The sequence below is a fragment of the Eptatretus burgeri genome, chromosome 13, assembly GCF_056783735.1.
Source record: "Eptatretus burgeri isolate ZD-2024b chromosome 13, Ebu_testis_v1, whole genome shotgun sequence".
NCBI lineage: Eukaryota > Metazoa > Chordata > Myxini > Myxiniformes > Myxinidae > Eptatretus > Eptatretus burgeri.
In genome coordinates this window covers 37,811,113-37,828,612 of record NC_140973.1, presented here as the reverse complement: position 1 = coordinate 37,828,612, position 17,500 = coordinate 37,811,113, and the positions used below count along the sequence as shown (strand labels likewise).

The 17,500-nt window shown below is 43.6% G+C and overlaps 1 protein-coding gene across 3 annotated transcripts in view; it reads right to left on the bottom strand.

The window, feature by feature from the left end:
* Positions 1–17,500, bottom strand: part of LOC147014253 (cyclin-Y-like) — a 71,766-nt gene that overhangs the window by 48,511 nt on the left and 5,755 nt on the right. The window lies entirely within an intron of this gene.

Here is a 17,500-nt window from a genome sequence, read left to right as displayed (position 1 = left end):
TATCAAGTAAAATCGGAAATTAAACCAAAATGACAAAGTATGCAGACTGAAAAATATCCTCTTTTGAGATTAAAAATAGAATACTGGACTCGATTTCAAGGTTCCTGGAGGGACATGCAGAAAGATTTTAGCAGACGAGCAAAGACCTGTCCTTACGAACAGGTTAATTTCCCCACTTTTATGTATCTGACACATTTTATTAGGACTTGTAATTACAGGCATCCACGAGGTGGTGCTATACGATACATATTTACTTAGCATTGAAGCCTGACCGCAGTGAGTAGTATTATTTTATTTTTTTTAATGCATAAAAACAACACCCCGAGTACAACCACCAATTTTTTTCAACTCGTGGTTCAGGAAAGCATAGAAGTGAAACACACAAACAAAGAAACACTTCTTGCTTTATCGTATGATAATTAAAGTACAGGGTGATTTTATATTTCCATGGGACCATTAAAATAGTTTGTAATCTTGGAACAAATAAAGCTAAGAGTACGAAAATTTGCAGAAATCATCTGCAAACTAGAGGGGGAGCACTCGGTAGTGCAAAACCTCCGCCGCCAATACTGCTGGGTCACTTAAGTGAACCTGATATCCTATTCATTGTAGGCCAAAACGGATCAGACTCTACTGAACCACGATTGAATAAACTAAACTAGATCGACGCGCATGTAGAAATGCCAAAAAAATAAAATCGAAATTTTTTTGAAAAAAAAAGTTGCAAAATTTGTTGGTTTTTTTCTCCAACAAATTTTTTTGGGGGTTGGAAATCACTTAAAACATGTAGAAATGCAAAAAAAAAAATTCATATATTTTTCAAATAAAATCGAAATTTTTTTGAAAAAAGTTGCAAAATTGTTTTTTTTCTCTCTAACAAATTTTTTGGGGGAGGGGGTTGGAAATCACTTAAAACATGTAGAAATGCAAAAACAAAAATTCAAATATTTTTTCAAAATGGCCGCCATAGCGGCCGTATTGGACTTTGGACCAAGTCCAAAATGTAATAGCATGATCCGTGAACCATACCTAATCCCCCCCACCAAGTTTCGTCAAAATCCGTCCAGGAGTTTTTCCGTAATACTGTTCACAAACAAACAAACAAAGACAGACAGGGGTGAAAACAGTAACCTCCATCCATCTTCGATGGCAGAGGTTAACAGTGAAAATTTATTCCCCGTCATAAAATTTACATTTAATTTTACTTATTAGCTGTTGTTTTAGTCAAGTACAAAGTGGTCGCGAACAGGATTCACATTTTGAGATGCTTTCTAGTTTTAGCTTGCAATTGTGGTGAGTGGGTGGAGGTGTTGGGGCCTTTGGAATTGTTCGAGGATTGGCCTAACTACCTTCTGAAGTTGCCCACCACTGTTATATGTTTTACAAGGGGTTCTCTCAATATGCTTATCATCATTATCTTGCCAAAACGAAGTTTTTGCAAGATCTGTTACTTGGTAAGTTTTTTTTTGTTTGTTTGTCTGTAATCATTGGATTTTTCACCTTTATATCACTCTGTAGAGCACAATTCTCATCGGAAACTCTTGTGGGTAGACATATCGTAGTATTATTGCAATACCTTTCAGCACACATAAAGGTCCAGGTCAAGGTCAAAGGTCAAGGTCACAAAAAGGTCAAGCATGAAGGTCGACGAAACCCTTATTTTTTGAGTAACTTTGCTTGAATGATCTCCAAACTTGGTGGGTATGTAGGGTGTGGTATGGCGCTCAGATGATTAATTTTTAGTGTTGATTGGCCTTGACCTTCAAGGTCATATTTAGGTCATTCATTTTTTACCACAAGGTCAAATTTTCAAGTTTCAGTTACCATATCGAGTAGTACCTCAAATTAAAGCCCTTGATGAGTGTTTTCCAGACATATAACTATTTTGACGATGTGAGGTCATTTGACGACGTTATGATGAAAAAAAAAACTGCATTTTTCATGTATATTGTATCGCTTTAGTTCACATCAGAAACTCTTCTTTAGGTCACTCTGTACAGCACAGTTCTCATTGGAAACTCTTGTAGGTTCACATATCGTTGTGTTATTGCAATATCTTTCCATCACATAAAGGTCAAAATCAAGGTCAAAGGTCAACGCCACTTTGATGTCAATTATGGAGGTCGACGAAACCCTTATTTTTTGAGTAATTTTGATCGAATCATCTCCAAACTTTGTGGGAATGTAGTAAATGGCTTTGCGCTCAGCTGATTAGTGTTTGTTTGTGATCGACCTTGACCTTCAAGGTTAGCGCCTGAGGTCAAACATATTTGACACCAAGGTTAAATTTTCAAGTTTTAGGAACAATATCGTGTAGTACCTCAAATTGAACACCTCGATGAGTGCTTTCTAGATATGTCAAGCTTCAGACATTATGACGTCATTTGGTGACGTTATGAGGCAAACGCATATTTTTCATGGTTACTCTGTAGAACGATTCTCATCGGAATCTCTCGTAGGCAGATATTCCTCAAGGAGTCGCTTCTGGTGGATAGCAGCTTTGTTCACCTCAGTGTGACCTTAAAGAAGTCACACGTGGTCACCTTTTGGCAAGATACGGGTCACCCTGCGGGTGACATTGGTTTATTTATTTTTTGCTTTCTTTGGACATACAGTTCTCATGCCATCTATAGCTGATCATCCAGTGATGAATATTTCCTACAAAGAGAAAGAAAAGAAAAAAAATAAATGAAACAAATGTGTTTATAGATGTGTGTAAGTTTGAAAAAAATACTATTTATGAATCATCCAGCAATTAAAAAAATAAACTGTGAGAACAGCTTTGTGGAAGTTTGTCGTGTACAGCGATCCTTCTCCTCTTTCAGGTCTCATCGAATATCAAGCTATCCATCCATACATCCATGTTCAACCTCTCCAATGATAAGGCTATAGTGTCAATAACAGTGAATGCTTCGCTTTGTTATCATAAAGAAACACCAGTGATGTCACGGGAGTGGGCAGGAAAAGACATTTTTATTTTATCGTTAAAAAAAACAAGGCTCCATTTTGTATCTGATTAATTGGATAGGCCTTTACTCAATGTTGGAAATGTACAAAGGCATTCAACATCACATCATTGTAATCCAGTATCACTAAAATAATTATGCACAAGCATAACCCGTGCTCTGCGCGACATGTTGGGGTGGGTGTGTTTGAGAAAGGAACTGATGCAGAGTATCAGTAGTAATTTTACTTTAATGCAGTAAGTGGAATACAATGTTAAAAGTACTTCTTGATACACAATGTTTTGGGTTATAGCATTGTCATTGTGGAACCCTTTTGTAGTTGGTATAATTTGCACCGTAATGTCCAAGAACCGACGTGATCGTGAGAAGGCAACATATAGCTGACCGTGGCTGAACACCGGCTGTGGAAGATATAACCCAACTTTATCAAAGGTTTGGCCTTGCGCTTTGTTGATAGTCATGAAGTAGCTGACTCTTACTGGAAACTGTGTTCTTTCAAGAATGAATGGCAAGTTCACATCTGATGGGGCCAGTTTGATTCGTGGTATCAACACATAGTCACCTTTGTTTGCCCCAGTTAGGATCTTGGCATCTAGAACATGGGTGTGGAGATTCCTAACAATCAGTCGTGTACCATTACATAACACTCTTTTTATATAGGCAGGGATGCATACAACCGAAATGGCTTTATTTTTTGATTTTTGTGACCACCACCTGGCAACTACCTGAAATTTGGAACAAAGGTAGAGAAAAATATGGATAACCACCATCCAAAATCGTCAAGCCTGAAAATTGCACATTAATGTGTTATTATGCTTTTAATATTTCATAATTCTGTATGTTGCCCTCTTGAGTCTAATCTTGGAAACAATGCTTAAGTCTATGTGTATTCAGACTGCTCATTCATTATGAAGGAAGGAATTTGATTTACAGAATGATGAAACTAATCTTAATTGAAAATAACAAAACAGTGAACTTAAATTTACACCTTTTAAGAGCGTTTTCTTTGTTTTACTTGAAATATTTCCACTTACACAAACACTTTTGCAAACTACATAGGGAAGGGTAGTGTGGCGTTATGAAGAATAGATGTTGCCTGAACTTGAAGCATGTTAAATGATAGGAAAGGGTATATGTATGGCATTTGTGATACTTTAATGATTAATATAATATAAATTATATAGATTATATAGATTATCATATCTGTATTTTTATTATTAAACTTTAATTTATACGACCAAAGAGACTTGATTTTTCATATCTCCCTCATCTTAGCTTTATTCATCTGCCCCTCCACATTCCTCTCTCGTGCCCATCATACCTCACAGGCACAGACACACATGCACACACACACACACACGCACACCACACGCACACACACACACACACATACAAACACACATACAGACACCATTCCACACTTCAGTAGGATTACAGTACATCCATTTTGACAAAATAATAATATGTATCCACACATGTAAATAAAGTTGTGATCATGGTATTTTATTTGTATGACATAACACAAATCTTTATATGTAACTTGTACACATGATCTACAAGTGACTTCATAAATGGTTCAAAATCCATTTGCAGCTCGTCTTAAGTTATTCTTGTTAATGACTGCATAAATTGAATCGTGTCGGAGCTTAAAAAGATTACGGTACCATTACGGTACTAGCTTTTTGACACTTGAGCCCCATGCATTACGGCACCAATTAACCCCAGAATTTTCACATAAAGTTTAACAACAGTGTCAAGTTATTTGTATTTTTGTAAGACTGGACATGTATAGTAGTGTATCCACAGTAAGCCAATGGCCCGCCATGAGCCACCCCACATAAAAATCTAAGTGCACACTGGGAGCTTTATATGGTTACCAAAACTAAGAAAAAAAAATAGAACAGGCATGTTTGGATCGTTAAATCATAAAATATAAATCAGAAACGTGTGTTACCTATCAGTTAATCTTGTACATTAAATGACCAATACACAAGTTAAATTCAGGTCAAATGAATGTGTTCATTAGAAATATAAGTGAAAATATTTAAAGAAGGGAAACCGATAACCAACCTGTTTTTGAGGTAGGTTAAGCGGTTTTGGAAATAACTGGAATACTACATCCCTAGTTCAAAGTTAGCGCACAATTGAAATGACGTTTGTATTTCGACGAAGGCACCCAGCAAAATACGGTATCGATCATTGAATTTCCTATTCATGTTCAATCAATCTTCAGCACGCTTCCTAACTGTAAGTAGAATTACGTACATAATGAGTGCTGCATTTAAAAAAAAAACAAATTAAGCTCCTGTTAAAAAAATGGTTCTCTAACGGTACATAATTTGGCACTACAGACTACAGTAGTGTAGTTTTGCACCGGACGGAAATCTGACAAAATAAACTGCTCACTCACACTCACTGTGCACACAAAGCAGGTGATAATTATTCACAGACACAGGGCAGCGGTTGATTTTTTTTGTCAGGCCCAAGCCGGTGCGAAACAGCTGCCACTAGTGCCCGTAAATCTGTAAATCTAGACTCCGCTCAGTCAGCCAAAAAAAATTAAATAAAATGAATCAGTCACTCAGAGTCAGAGTCAGAAGAGTTCTGTGAGACGGTGTTTATCATAATATCAGGTGACATTCACACTCACACTCAAACTCACAAAAGTCACAGTCACTCACAGGTTGAACTTCATTCAACATCAAGACCATTTTTTTCCCTCAGTTTCACACCAGCGCCAAAAATTCAAGGAATTAATCTTCATAGATTTATAAAAGATTTGGGTCTATACCGACCAAATGTAAGATTGAATTCCGATGACACTCACCTTCTACTGACGTTGGTAGTACGATCACTACCGCCTTCCAGTTCAACGTTTGTTTTGCACACATCATTGAATTCAAGCCCATCTGCTTGTACCGCGATGCGACTTTCTGGACGATCTTTTAACTCTTTCCACAATTCAGCGCACTCTTTGAACTTATTGAAACTTTTCTCTGAAAATGGGAGAACTCTTCCGTGGGTATTGGCAGTATGCATGTAACAAAATGCCGATGATTTTCCCTCAGAATCGTCCGCATCAGAGGACAACGACGAAGACATGTACGCCGCCATGATGTGGTGTGAGCGGTGAATACAACGAGGTGCGTGATTGGTCAATAGAGGAATCGTCTTCCAAAACGCGAATCGAACGAAGAAGCTGATTGGTTTACGATCATTACAGAAAGTGTATCATTTTTCGCACATTTTCTCACTTTTCTAAAAAATGCGCAACTTTTAAGCTTGTCGAGTTTAAGGTATAAGCTTTATTATATTTTCAAACAATATGTGAGAATTTCAGGTAGTTGCCAAATGGTGGTCACAAAAAGTTGACGTATGGGGTTTTGCATGTCAACCTAATATCTAGGTTACGTAAGACCAAAGGACACAAAGCCAAATGCAGTAACCGTTTTTGGCACGATTTCACTGTTTCAGAACCATTTTATTTACTTTTTTTGTACCATGCACCTCATATGGTCTTTGAGATAATGTAAGCCAAATATCACGTTACTCGAGCGCAGAACAAAGTCGAAGACAGCGCGACACGAAACCACAAACTTGGAAATAATATATAAGATGCACAAAAAGATGAAAAAAAAGAATCCTTTTTTAAATCATCCAACAATGTTTCCCTCCACCTAAAAAGACCACATATTATATATTACATTGTTGCAGTTTTTGGCTTCTTGGGGGTAAAATAATCAATCCTTAGTAGAACTATAGTTATTTCTCAATATTTGTTCAGTTAAGCATATTGTTACACGGGAGTAGATATGAGTTGTGTACGTGTTCGAGAGAAGTCTCATTATGTTATTTACACTTCTGAACACTAGCTTCTCCTTCAGGCTTTCCGACACACTTCGGCGCAGGATTCGTCACCAGTTATGATGCCATCTAGCTCTCACACCCTCATTTAACCCTTGAAACTGGTTAAAACCAGACCACCTCCATACTGTTGGCTTTGAGTGCCAGATGGCTAATAAATCACCATCATCTCGTGAAAGTGCGCCAAAACCCAGATCAGAAACCCACCACGCCCTCAATCCACAGAGACAATCTGGAGATGACAACATCCACCAGCAATCTGGCATGCCAATCGTGTGAGGCGAGCAGACCCCGGACCTCCGTGACTCCTCCATTGAGATCATTGGGCACCGTGCGGGGAGGTGGGGGTGGGGAGAGAAGGCACAATAAAAGGGCACACATGATATATATATATATATAGATAGATATAGATAGATAGATAGATAGATAGATAGATAGATAGATAGATAGATAGATAGATAGATAGATAGATAGATAGATAGATAGATAGATAGAGAGAGAGAGAGAGAGAGAGAGAGAGAGAGAGAGAGAGAGAGAGAGAGAGAGAGAGAGAGAGAGAGAGAAGAGAGAGAAGAGAGAGAGAGAGAGAGAGAGAATCGGGGGTCTTGGAGCGAGAGTCGGTGATCTCCAGAGTTGGAATCAGTCAGTAAGTCAGCTCCACGCCAATCGGAGTGCAATCCCTGGAGTTGGTCCATGCAGTCTGGTCTAGGCGTCCCAAGTGGAAAATCGGAGCTGTTGGAGTTGTCCAACCGCGGGTCTGTGTGCTGCTCTCATCATCCTTCCCGGTGGTGTGCGCGGCTCAAACAAGTTGTCTCGGGGATGTGGCAGCTAGGACATACGCTGAGGCGTACTGAGGCTAAGAGACATTGTGTTGCAGTTCATTGAGCTGCATAAGCTCAGCCGAGCTGTCGCCAGGTGTGCTGGGGCACGTGATAGACCCATTCTCTTTCTCTCTGACCTATATCTCTCTCACTTCATGTCTCGGATGATTGATGAGTCCTTGCGTAAAGTAATAAGTTGATTGATTCAGGCATCCAATGGCAGTTATGTGCACGTCGGGGATAACGGGAATGTTTTTGTTGTACATATATGCTTGCGGCTTGTAAATACGTGTGAACTTTTAACACATGCTTGAAACACAGTACGGTCTTGACTCATCCTGTATTATACAATCAATAAGTGAGTTCAAGTACACAGTGTTCACTAACCTGACTTAGGCTTTCAATTTCCTCTTCAATGCAGCAACAGCAGCACTTGTTTCTTCCCCTCAGGCCCAGTTGAAAATGAAAGTATATGATACTTCAAAGCAATTGATGGTCGTTCCCTGTCATGGCTTGGTTAGAATGATTGTATAATACATTACAAATGCTGATTTTCGAACCTATATGCCATATGTACATGTACATTATTGCTCATATCTCAGAAACTATTGGAGTGCCCATCACAAAACTTATGTGGAAGCTTTTTGACATCATAAGGTACCTCTGGGATGAATTTGAGGAAATTTGAAGGATACATTTTTTGGGGATTCACGATTGAAGTTTATATTTTGTGATAACTTTTTTGTGGTTGGAGGTAGGAAAATGTTGCCCAGACAAATTCATAGGGCATGAAAATACCTTTAAAATGACACCAAAACCAGCTCTCGAGGTGTTATACTTTTAGAGATGTGGCCATTTGAATTCGCGACGTCGTGCTAATTAGTCCAAAGTTCGTTAGTCTGTATCTCACTAATTCAGAGGCTGTTAGCAAAAATATTTGAGTTCTTGCCGTTTTTTCATGGGTCCCAATTGGTTCCCAAAGTTTTACAAAAATCTGAGAGATGACGGCAGATTCTTTGATGATTTGACATGGAATGACCCAGCTGACGTTCCCACTAACTAACCATTCCACGGGCTCCATGAGGAACAACCCATGTCCCCATGAAGCCGGTCTAACTCTAACCCATCCCTCTAACTAGTTGTCCCTGTGCCCTAAGCAAGGGGTCTCCTACCCCCCTGCCTGGGCTCCTGTTTACCCGAAGTAGCGAGGCTTGCTTTTCCTTTTTTTTCCTTTTCCTTGCGCACCAGCGTGGCAATTCACAACCTGCGCTCTTTTCCCGTGACGTCATGGCAGCTGTTCAAGCTTCGAGCTCCTCGTCCCTTCCTCGCAGACGGTAACATCCGGCAAGGATTTCCCTCCTGCCGGATTCCAACCATGCGTGCAGCCATGACGTCACTGCGCATCACAAGCAAGCCTCGCGTTTCGAGGGGTTCCCCACACGAGCACATGTGCTCTGCTCGCCCGTAACCCGCACCGCGGAATCCCCGATGACGTCACTCGCACCCCGAACTCACGCAAGCTGGGGCACGCATAACGCATCGGGGAAACTGCTCTGCGAACAGAATGCGAGGCGCAGGCCACACGGAGCTCTACACACACGCTCGCCTGGAGAACCCGTCCGATCCAAATTCACCATTTCCAGCCTAACTTCTGTCCGTCCGCGGGATCGGCTTGTAACCACCGCGGGAGTTTCCAGACCAGATTTCATTTGCATAGGAACGCGCATGGCGGCCTCGTACGAAGCACAGCATGGACCCCGCGCGCGCTGCTGTGCGAATCCGGCATGGTTCTCGAAACGGCTCTGGCCGGTACAAGGCCCTTGTCTCTCGTCTGGCGCTGTCTTCGTCGCCATTCAACGCACGCACTCTCGCGTGCCATGATGCTTACACACCTCGCCATGACACCCACGCTATGCGCACGTTTCAGCACACATTTCGACACACTCGTACCTTTAACCACACACACCGGGACATTCGGGCTGGGGAATCGCGCCACCACAAAGGGTCCCGGGATTTCTATGCTCCCAAAGCTCCGCGTGCACCCATTCACAGCACTCGCCCCCTCTACCTCACAAAGCTCGACCGGACCCACCTGGTCGTGATCCGCTTCAAGGGGGCATATTCCCTCGGCTTGTTACTGGAGGAGGCCATCCTGTTGCTTGTACCGGGCCACCAAACATTCTCCAAGCTCACCCTCATTGTCCCTCGCTAACTCCATGTGAGCGTGCTCGTCAATTTCATTTAATTCACCCTCTATCTCACGTGTCTCTGTTTTTATTTCCATTGTCTTTGTTGTTCTTTTGTCTGTTATTTCCTTTAATTCCTGCGTCGTCTCCTCTTATTTTTTAGTTTCTCCCTTTATTATCTGCGTCTCCGTCACCATTAATTTCTCGGTCACCTCGACGCGTCTCGCCCAACACGTCTCCCCAACTACTGTGATGGCGCCCCTCGTCGTGACCTCACCATTCTCCATTGCGGGACCAACGCCATCCACAATCCCCCTCGTTGGTTCGGTGTCTCCGCCACGTGGCGCCGCCATTTTGTGCTCCACCGCCCGCATCTCACCACGCGCAATCGCCATTATGCCTCTCATGCCCATCCTCATTGCCTTTTTCCCTTCCTGGAGGTTCAACCCCATACACTGCATCTCCCCTCGCTGCGTCTGCATACTTGCGTCCATGTTGTTTTTCATTTGTTGCGCATTTTCTTTCATTTCCTTTTTGAAGTTTTGCGCACTCGCATCCATTTTGTGGTTCATTACCTGCATCATCAGGACCAACCGTTCGATGCCCAATGGTTCTAGCAGGGCCGATCCACCACGATCGGTCAAGGTTTCGCTGGGGACTGAGGGTGAAATTTGATGGGGGAAGGGGTGTCATACACCACCGCTGCACCCCTTTCGGGCTCAGAGTTCGGTTGCGGGGAAAGTTCAACCTGCAGAGTGGTGTCCTGGGCCATGGGTTCATCTACATTTACGCTCCCATCATTACCCACCTGGCTTAGCTCGCCTTGGCTGAACATGTTGCGTGCTGGGGATAAAATTTAAATGCTCGCAATTTGGGGACACGGTGGGGGGGGGGGTTGCTCCGTACCCCCCTGATCCGTGTCCGTGAATTTTGTGTGGAGGTGGATGAGGCCTAATCCTGCTTCCGGACACCAGTGTTGAAGTTTCCCGCCGGCGCATCACCACGAGCATGACCCTCGATGGAGCGGTGGTCGCCTCGGCTCGATCGCCCGGAATTGCAGATCGCCGGCACGGATAAGTCCGGGTCGACAGGTCCTGGTTATTTTGGACCGAAATACACCAATGGGGAGATCACGTGGGGTAGGGTTAATTGCCAACTTCAACTTACCTAAGTACCCACGTGATCCAGCTACCGGGGTACTTCACCCTCGGCAGAACTCGTACGGGAGCAAGCAGCTTAAGTGGGCCGGTTCCGTGTGCGTAGCCAAGCGGTGGTATCGCCGAATTCCACCGCCCGATTATCTTGTGACCCTGGCAATGGCCGACTAATCCCTCACACGCACGACATGCTCAGCCAATGAAGGAAATGACACGACAAGCTGAGTACATTTAACAATAATAATGGGGAACTAGGGAAGCACACAAGAGCAGATTTAAACTGAATATCGGCAATGCAAGTATGTACAGGCAAAGGCACTTAAACAATTAACTACCTACTAGACGGGCGCCACAAATAGACACACGCACACCCAGAAAGAAATGGTGGCTATTGCTTTTACTATGACTATCAGCTCGGAGGGACAGGCGAGTTGAAAGCCAGGGTCTATCTTGGACCTGTCCTCAACGACGACCACTATGGCGATCACCAAGACGAGAAGGCTTCCCCGACGACGAAAACGACGATCAACCAGACGACCAGCAAATATCATGTACCGAGATGTGATGTACCTCAGCACGCGCGCAGACCGTGCTGGTCACTGAACAGAGCGAGTTCTCAACGCGCCGATCCCAGTACAGAATGAGCTCCTCGACACGCTGATACCAGTACAGAACGAACTCTTGAAACTCGACGCGCCGATCGCAGTACAGAACGAACTCCTGGACTCCTTTTTGCGCACATCCCACGCTATATTTTTTATCTCTCCCGCTTTGAAGGGGCGGGGGGGGGCCTCCTCGCAACTCCGCTCTCTCCCGTCGCGGGCCCGGATTGGCTGAGTCGCGGTCACCCCACCCGCCGCACGCCGATTGGTCGAAGGCCAGCGCGTGGCTCCCACACGAACCCTACCTTCTCCACACTGGACGACATTCTGCGCATGCGCCCTCGTCATTCCTCCCATTCGCAAAAACGGGCGGCAAACCCTGTGATTGGCCAGGTGGAGAAAGCGAATGATGGCGAGGGCGCATGCGGCGTGGTCAGCGGCGACGTCGGCGGTGCAGTCGGCGGTGTAAAAATAAAATGGAAAGAAAACCTGACTATTAAAACAACTTCACAGCGCAGGAATATTAAATGACCTATTAGACTAGGGAAAGGGCTATCTATAAAACACGTACTTACCGAATAAAGGCCCTGTCACACCTTGACGATTTAGCCAGCATATGCCTGACGTTTTCAAAATTTGGCTAAAACGCTGGCACACGTCAAATACGTTATGGGTAAGTTGAATACGTTAAGAGCACGCTGGCATACGTCGTAGTACGCTGCCTTTTTTTCGTAGTACGCTGGCATACGTCGTAATACGCCGAGCTGTTAGACAAATTTTCCATGCTTGAAATTTTTTGACGTATGCCAGCGTATGACTCACACGTTCCACATAATGCTGGCCATAAGTTGTAGGCACGTTACGCGATCGTTGACACACGTTACTTGTAAGTTACTCACAAGTCGAAACAGGTCAAGGTAATGGTTAGCGTCAGTGTTCCAGAATCCCTGTTTTTTTTTTTGTTTTTTTTCTTCGGCATGACGGTAATGTTGACACTTTGATTTCGAGTGCGGTTATGATATAATATAATTAATAGGCTGCCGCTCAACGATTTAAATCATAACCGCACTAAAAATCGAAGTGTCAACATCACAGTTATACCGAAGAATTTTTTTTTTAAAACCAGGGATTCTGGAACACTGACGCTAACCATTACCTTGACGTGTTTCGACTTATGAGTAACGTACAAGTAACGTGTGTCGACGTGTGTTAACGATCGCGTAACGTGCCTACAACTTATGCCAGCGTATGTGGAACGTGTGTCATACGCCGAGTACGTCGAGAAATTTTCAACATGCTGAAAATTTCTCGACGTACGACGACGTATGCGAGCGTACTACGACGTATGCCAGCGTGCTCTTAACGTATACAAAACTTACCCATAACGTATTCGACGTGTGCCAGCTTGGTTCGGCAAATTTTTCATACGTCGGCATACGCTGGCTAAAACGTCAAGGTGTGACAGCGGCTTCACACTTCGATGTCTAGTGCGGTTATGATTTGAATCGTCGAGCCGCAGCCTACGAATAGCCTACGCCACGTGATCGTCGGCGATACGCTGCCGCACACTATGCATAAGTTAGACTATCGTTGGGCATACGTTGTGAACGCCGCCAACACGCTCAGCATTCGTTGGTATACATTATCTCTATGCGATTGAAACGTTCTGTGTACGTTACAAATACGTTATGCATACGTCCAACATGTTATTATACGCCCAAAACTTAAAAAAAAAACATCAATAGTTCAGCGTACGCCAGCGTTTTACATACATTTTGATACCTTGCCATACGCTGGCTAAAACGTCAAGGTGTGACAGGGCCTTAACTGAGCTAAAGGACCTGAATGTTGAGTGCGATAGCTTTCCAAATCAGCAACACTATTTGGAACATTGACAGAAATGTGTGGAGCATGGTAGAATCAAGATTGATGCTTGTATCTGTCTTTGTATCATTCAAATATCTTTACCTGTTTTGGAGCAAAAGAGTAGGAGGCATTACTTTTCAACATCTCATGCATACCCATTTCAAAGCCTGGTGTTGGCTTAGTGGTTAGGGTGGCGGCTTGGGATCCCAGGATCCTGAGTTCAAACCCCGTTGGCTGCTGAATTAACACCAGGGGGTTGACTCAGCCTGTCATCCTTCCGAGGTCGGCAAAATGAGTGCCAGTGTACTGGTCCCGGTGTATGCCCCGGTTAGAATAGGTGTACCATATCCCTGTGTGTCGTAAGAGGCGACCAGGGTTGGCGTCAGGAAGGGCATCCGGCCATAAAAAACATTGCCTCAAGAAAAAGCCAAACCCCTGCACAGCAGGGAAAAATGGCTGTAAAAACGGTTTATGCATACCCATTTCAGAACAAAGGGTGTTCAATGAAGATTATTAAAAAAGTTTGTCTTGCAGTGTGAAGATGGATTCTAAACAAATCCATTTGCTGTACACCATCGATCCCCTGCAGTATGTTTAGCAATCAAGTATCCTGCTAGTATCACAAGGTGAGCAGAGTACATGTACATGGTATTTAGTTGTGCCAGCAATATCATGCAAACAAACAAAACAAATGCCTGGTGTTGGCTTGATGGTTCAGACGGCCAACTTAAGATCTTAGGGTCTTTGGTTCAAGCCAGACATCCGATGAATTAACAACAGGTGGGATGACTCAGCCTACCATCCCTCCGAGGTCGGCGAAATGAGTACCAGCGTGCATTGCATCAGTGGCACAACAGTGCCTCCAGAAAATAATGCAGCCAAGCAGCCACAGGTTGCATACACATAAATTTTAAAAATAAAATAAAATTTAATCAGAAACAAAAGGAACATTTGGCAAAAAGTTTTACTGAAGATTCTAAAGGATAACAGATTTATTCGAAAAGTCAAATTTCAGAGAATGTTTTTTGTTGTGTCTGAACAAAACAGGTGAATGCGTGAATGAAAGCCCAAGCAATGTACTTCCTGTTATTAAAGAATAGCATAAAATTGGCAAGCATGCGAAAGAGGTTGGTGTGAAAATGTGGGAAATGGAGAATTGTCAGTTCACAAAATGTGCTCTGAGGGCTGACAGGATAGCCTAGATCCTCGAGCTATGCGCCCTCACCTTTGAGCCGTCCAACCTGGGTTCAAATCTCCACCGTGGTGTTTCGCAGGGAGGACGCGGCGTTCCTGTGGAGGCCATCCCTCGGATGGACGTTACGACAGAGGACCTGTCTGCTAGCACTAGTAGTTGGTTGAGATTCAAGATCGCAAGGGATATTTCATGAAGCTAAGGCGAGTTATTGCTGGCACTGAAAAATTACAAATTACTCAAGTGACCTTCAGTCAAACATCAGGTGCCCACCTGGTTTATGAAAGACTTGGGCCTAAAATGTCCCCTGGCTCACCCCACAAGGTGAGAATAATTGGACCCGTAGTAGTGCTAGTCGTAGTAGTCGGTAGCATTAAACAATGGACTACAGAGTTTTCAATAAGGATTAATATGGAAATGGCTTGGATACACAACTACATAATCAGTGGTAAACATAAACCATCAAGTGGTGCTGAGACATGCAAGCCCAAACAACAACATACAAATAAATGCAAATCCTGTTGCATTCAAGTGGAAATAAGAATACACTAGAATGACATTCAGAAGAGCATATACCAGAGCCAGGCTGAACAGTTTACCTTTTGTATCTCACTGACGGGCTGGATCTGAACCAAAATGTGATTGGCTTGTTCTCGTCACCTACCCAACTCATCCACCCTAAGTTTTGTCATAACTCGTTCACAACTTATTGAAATATTATGCTATATATCGTTTTTGGCCCCATTTCTCAATGGTGAAGAATCACTTTCAAGAAATTTTAAACTCTCGTATCCGGATCTGAATTCCAATCTTCACCAAAATTGAATCAATTCGTCCTTGTCACATACCCAACCTGTGCACAAAGTTTTGTCCAAATCCGTCCACAACTTGAGATATTGTGATATATAATCACTTTATCCCTATCTCTCGATGGTGAAGAATCACTTTAAAAAAAAATAATAATCCCATATCCAGATATTCAGCAAAATCGAATCAGTTCATCCTTGTCACACACTCAACCTGTCCACAAGTTATTGATATATCCATCCATCCATTGGGACCATATTCTGTGCAGAGCGTTGGTGCTACCTAAGCAGTCTCCTTGGCTATTGGACACAATCCTGGATGGGTCACCACTCCAACACAGGATACCAGCAAGCTGGCACACATTTTGCCGACCTCGGAAGGATGACAGGCAGAATCAACTCCACCTGGTATTAATTCAACAGCCGAGTGTGATTTGAACTCAGGATCCTGGGATCCCAAATCCACCACAATAACTATTGAGCCAACACCAGGCATATTGATAAATCATACACACAAACAAAGACAGACAGGCAAGCATGAAAACACAACCTCCTTTCACCTTCGGTAACGGAGGTAAAAATAAAAATCATGGATTTGAAAAAGGTGATACAGTACTGTATTCTGGTATCAGGAACGAATGCTGGATTGCATTAAAAGCAATGTGACTAATCTATTTCACTTTAAATTGTCATCACATGTATTTTTAACCATCAGTAAGGAGCTAGCAACACTGACAGTTGCAATATCGCCCCCAAACTACTGTATTCACACCATGACTGCAGCAAGCAGGCGAGCATGCCTGCAGGGCCTAGGCACTGTTACTACATCTTAAAAGGGATCCAAATTGCTCCACGACAAATCTTCAATTGTACTAAAAATGAAAAATGCAATTATTCAGACTCCATGCTGCCACCCCTCCCCCTCTCTCTCTCCCCCCAACCACAAGGAGAGAAAGAGAGAGAGAGAGAGAAAGAGAGAGAAAGAGGGAGAGAGAGAGAGGGAGAAAGAGGGAGAAAGAGGGAGAAAGAGGGAGAAAGAGGGAGAAAGAGGGAGAAAGAGGGAGAAAGAGGGAGAAAGAGGGAGAAAGAGGGAGAAAGAGGGAGAAAGAGGGAGAAAGAGGGAGAAAGAGGGAGAAAGAGGGAGAAAGAGGGAGAAAGAGGGAGAAAGAGGGAGAAAGAGGGAGAAAGAGGAGAAAGAGGGAGAAAGAGGGAGAAAGAGGGAGAAAGAGGGAGAAAGAGGGAGAAAGAGGGAGAAAGAGGGAGAAAGAGGGAGAAAGAGGGAGAAAGAGGGAGAAAGAGGGAGAAAGAGGGAGAAAGAGGGAGAAAGAGGGAGAAAGAGGGAGAAAGAGGGAGAAAGAGGGAGAAAGAGGGAGAAAGAGGGAGAAAGAGGGAGAAAGAGGGAGAAAGAGGGAGAAAGAGGGAGAAAGAGGGAGAAAGAGGGAGAAAGAGGGAGAAAGAGGGAGAAAGAGGGAGAAAGAGGGAGAAAGAGGGAGAAAGAGGGAGAAAGAGGGAGAAAGAGGGAGAAAGAGGGAGAAAGAGGGAGAAAGAGGGAGAAAGAGGGAGAAAGAGGGAGAAAGAGGGAGAAAGAGGGAGAAAGAGGGAGAAAGAGGGAGAAAGAGGGAGAAAGAGGGAGAAAGAGGGAGAAAGAGGGAGAAAGAGGGAGAAAGAGGGAGAAAGAGGGAGAAAGAGGGAGAAAGAGGGAGAAAGAGGGAGAAAGAGGGAGAAAGAGGGAGAAAGAGGGAGAAAGAGGGAGAAAGAGGGAGAAAGAGGGAGAAAGAGGGAGAAAGAGGGAGAAAGAGGGAGAAAGAGGGAGAAAGAGGGAGAAAGAGGGAGAAAGAGGGAGAAAGAGGGAGAAAGAGGGAGAAAGAGGGAGAAAGAGGGAGAAAGAGGGAGAAAGAGGGAGAAAGAGGGAGAAAGAGGGAGAAAGAGGGAGAAAGAGGGAGAAAGAGGGAGAAAGAAGGAGAAAGAGGGAGAAAGAGGGAGAAAGAGGGAGAAAGAGGGCGCAAGAGCGAGAAAGAGGGAGAAAGAGGGAGAAAGAGG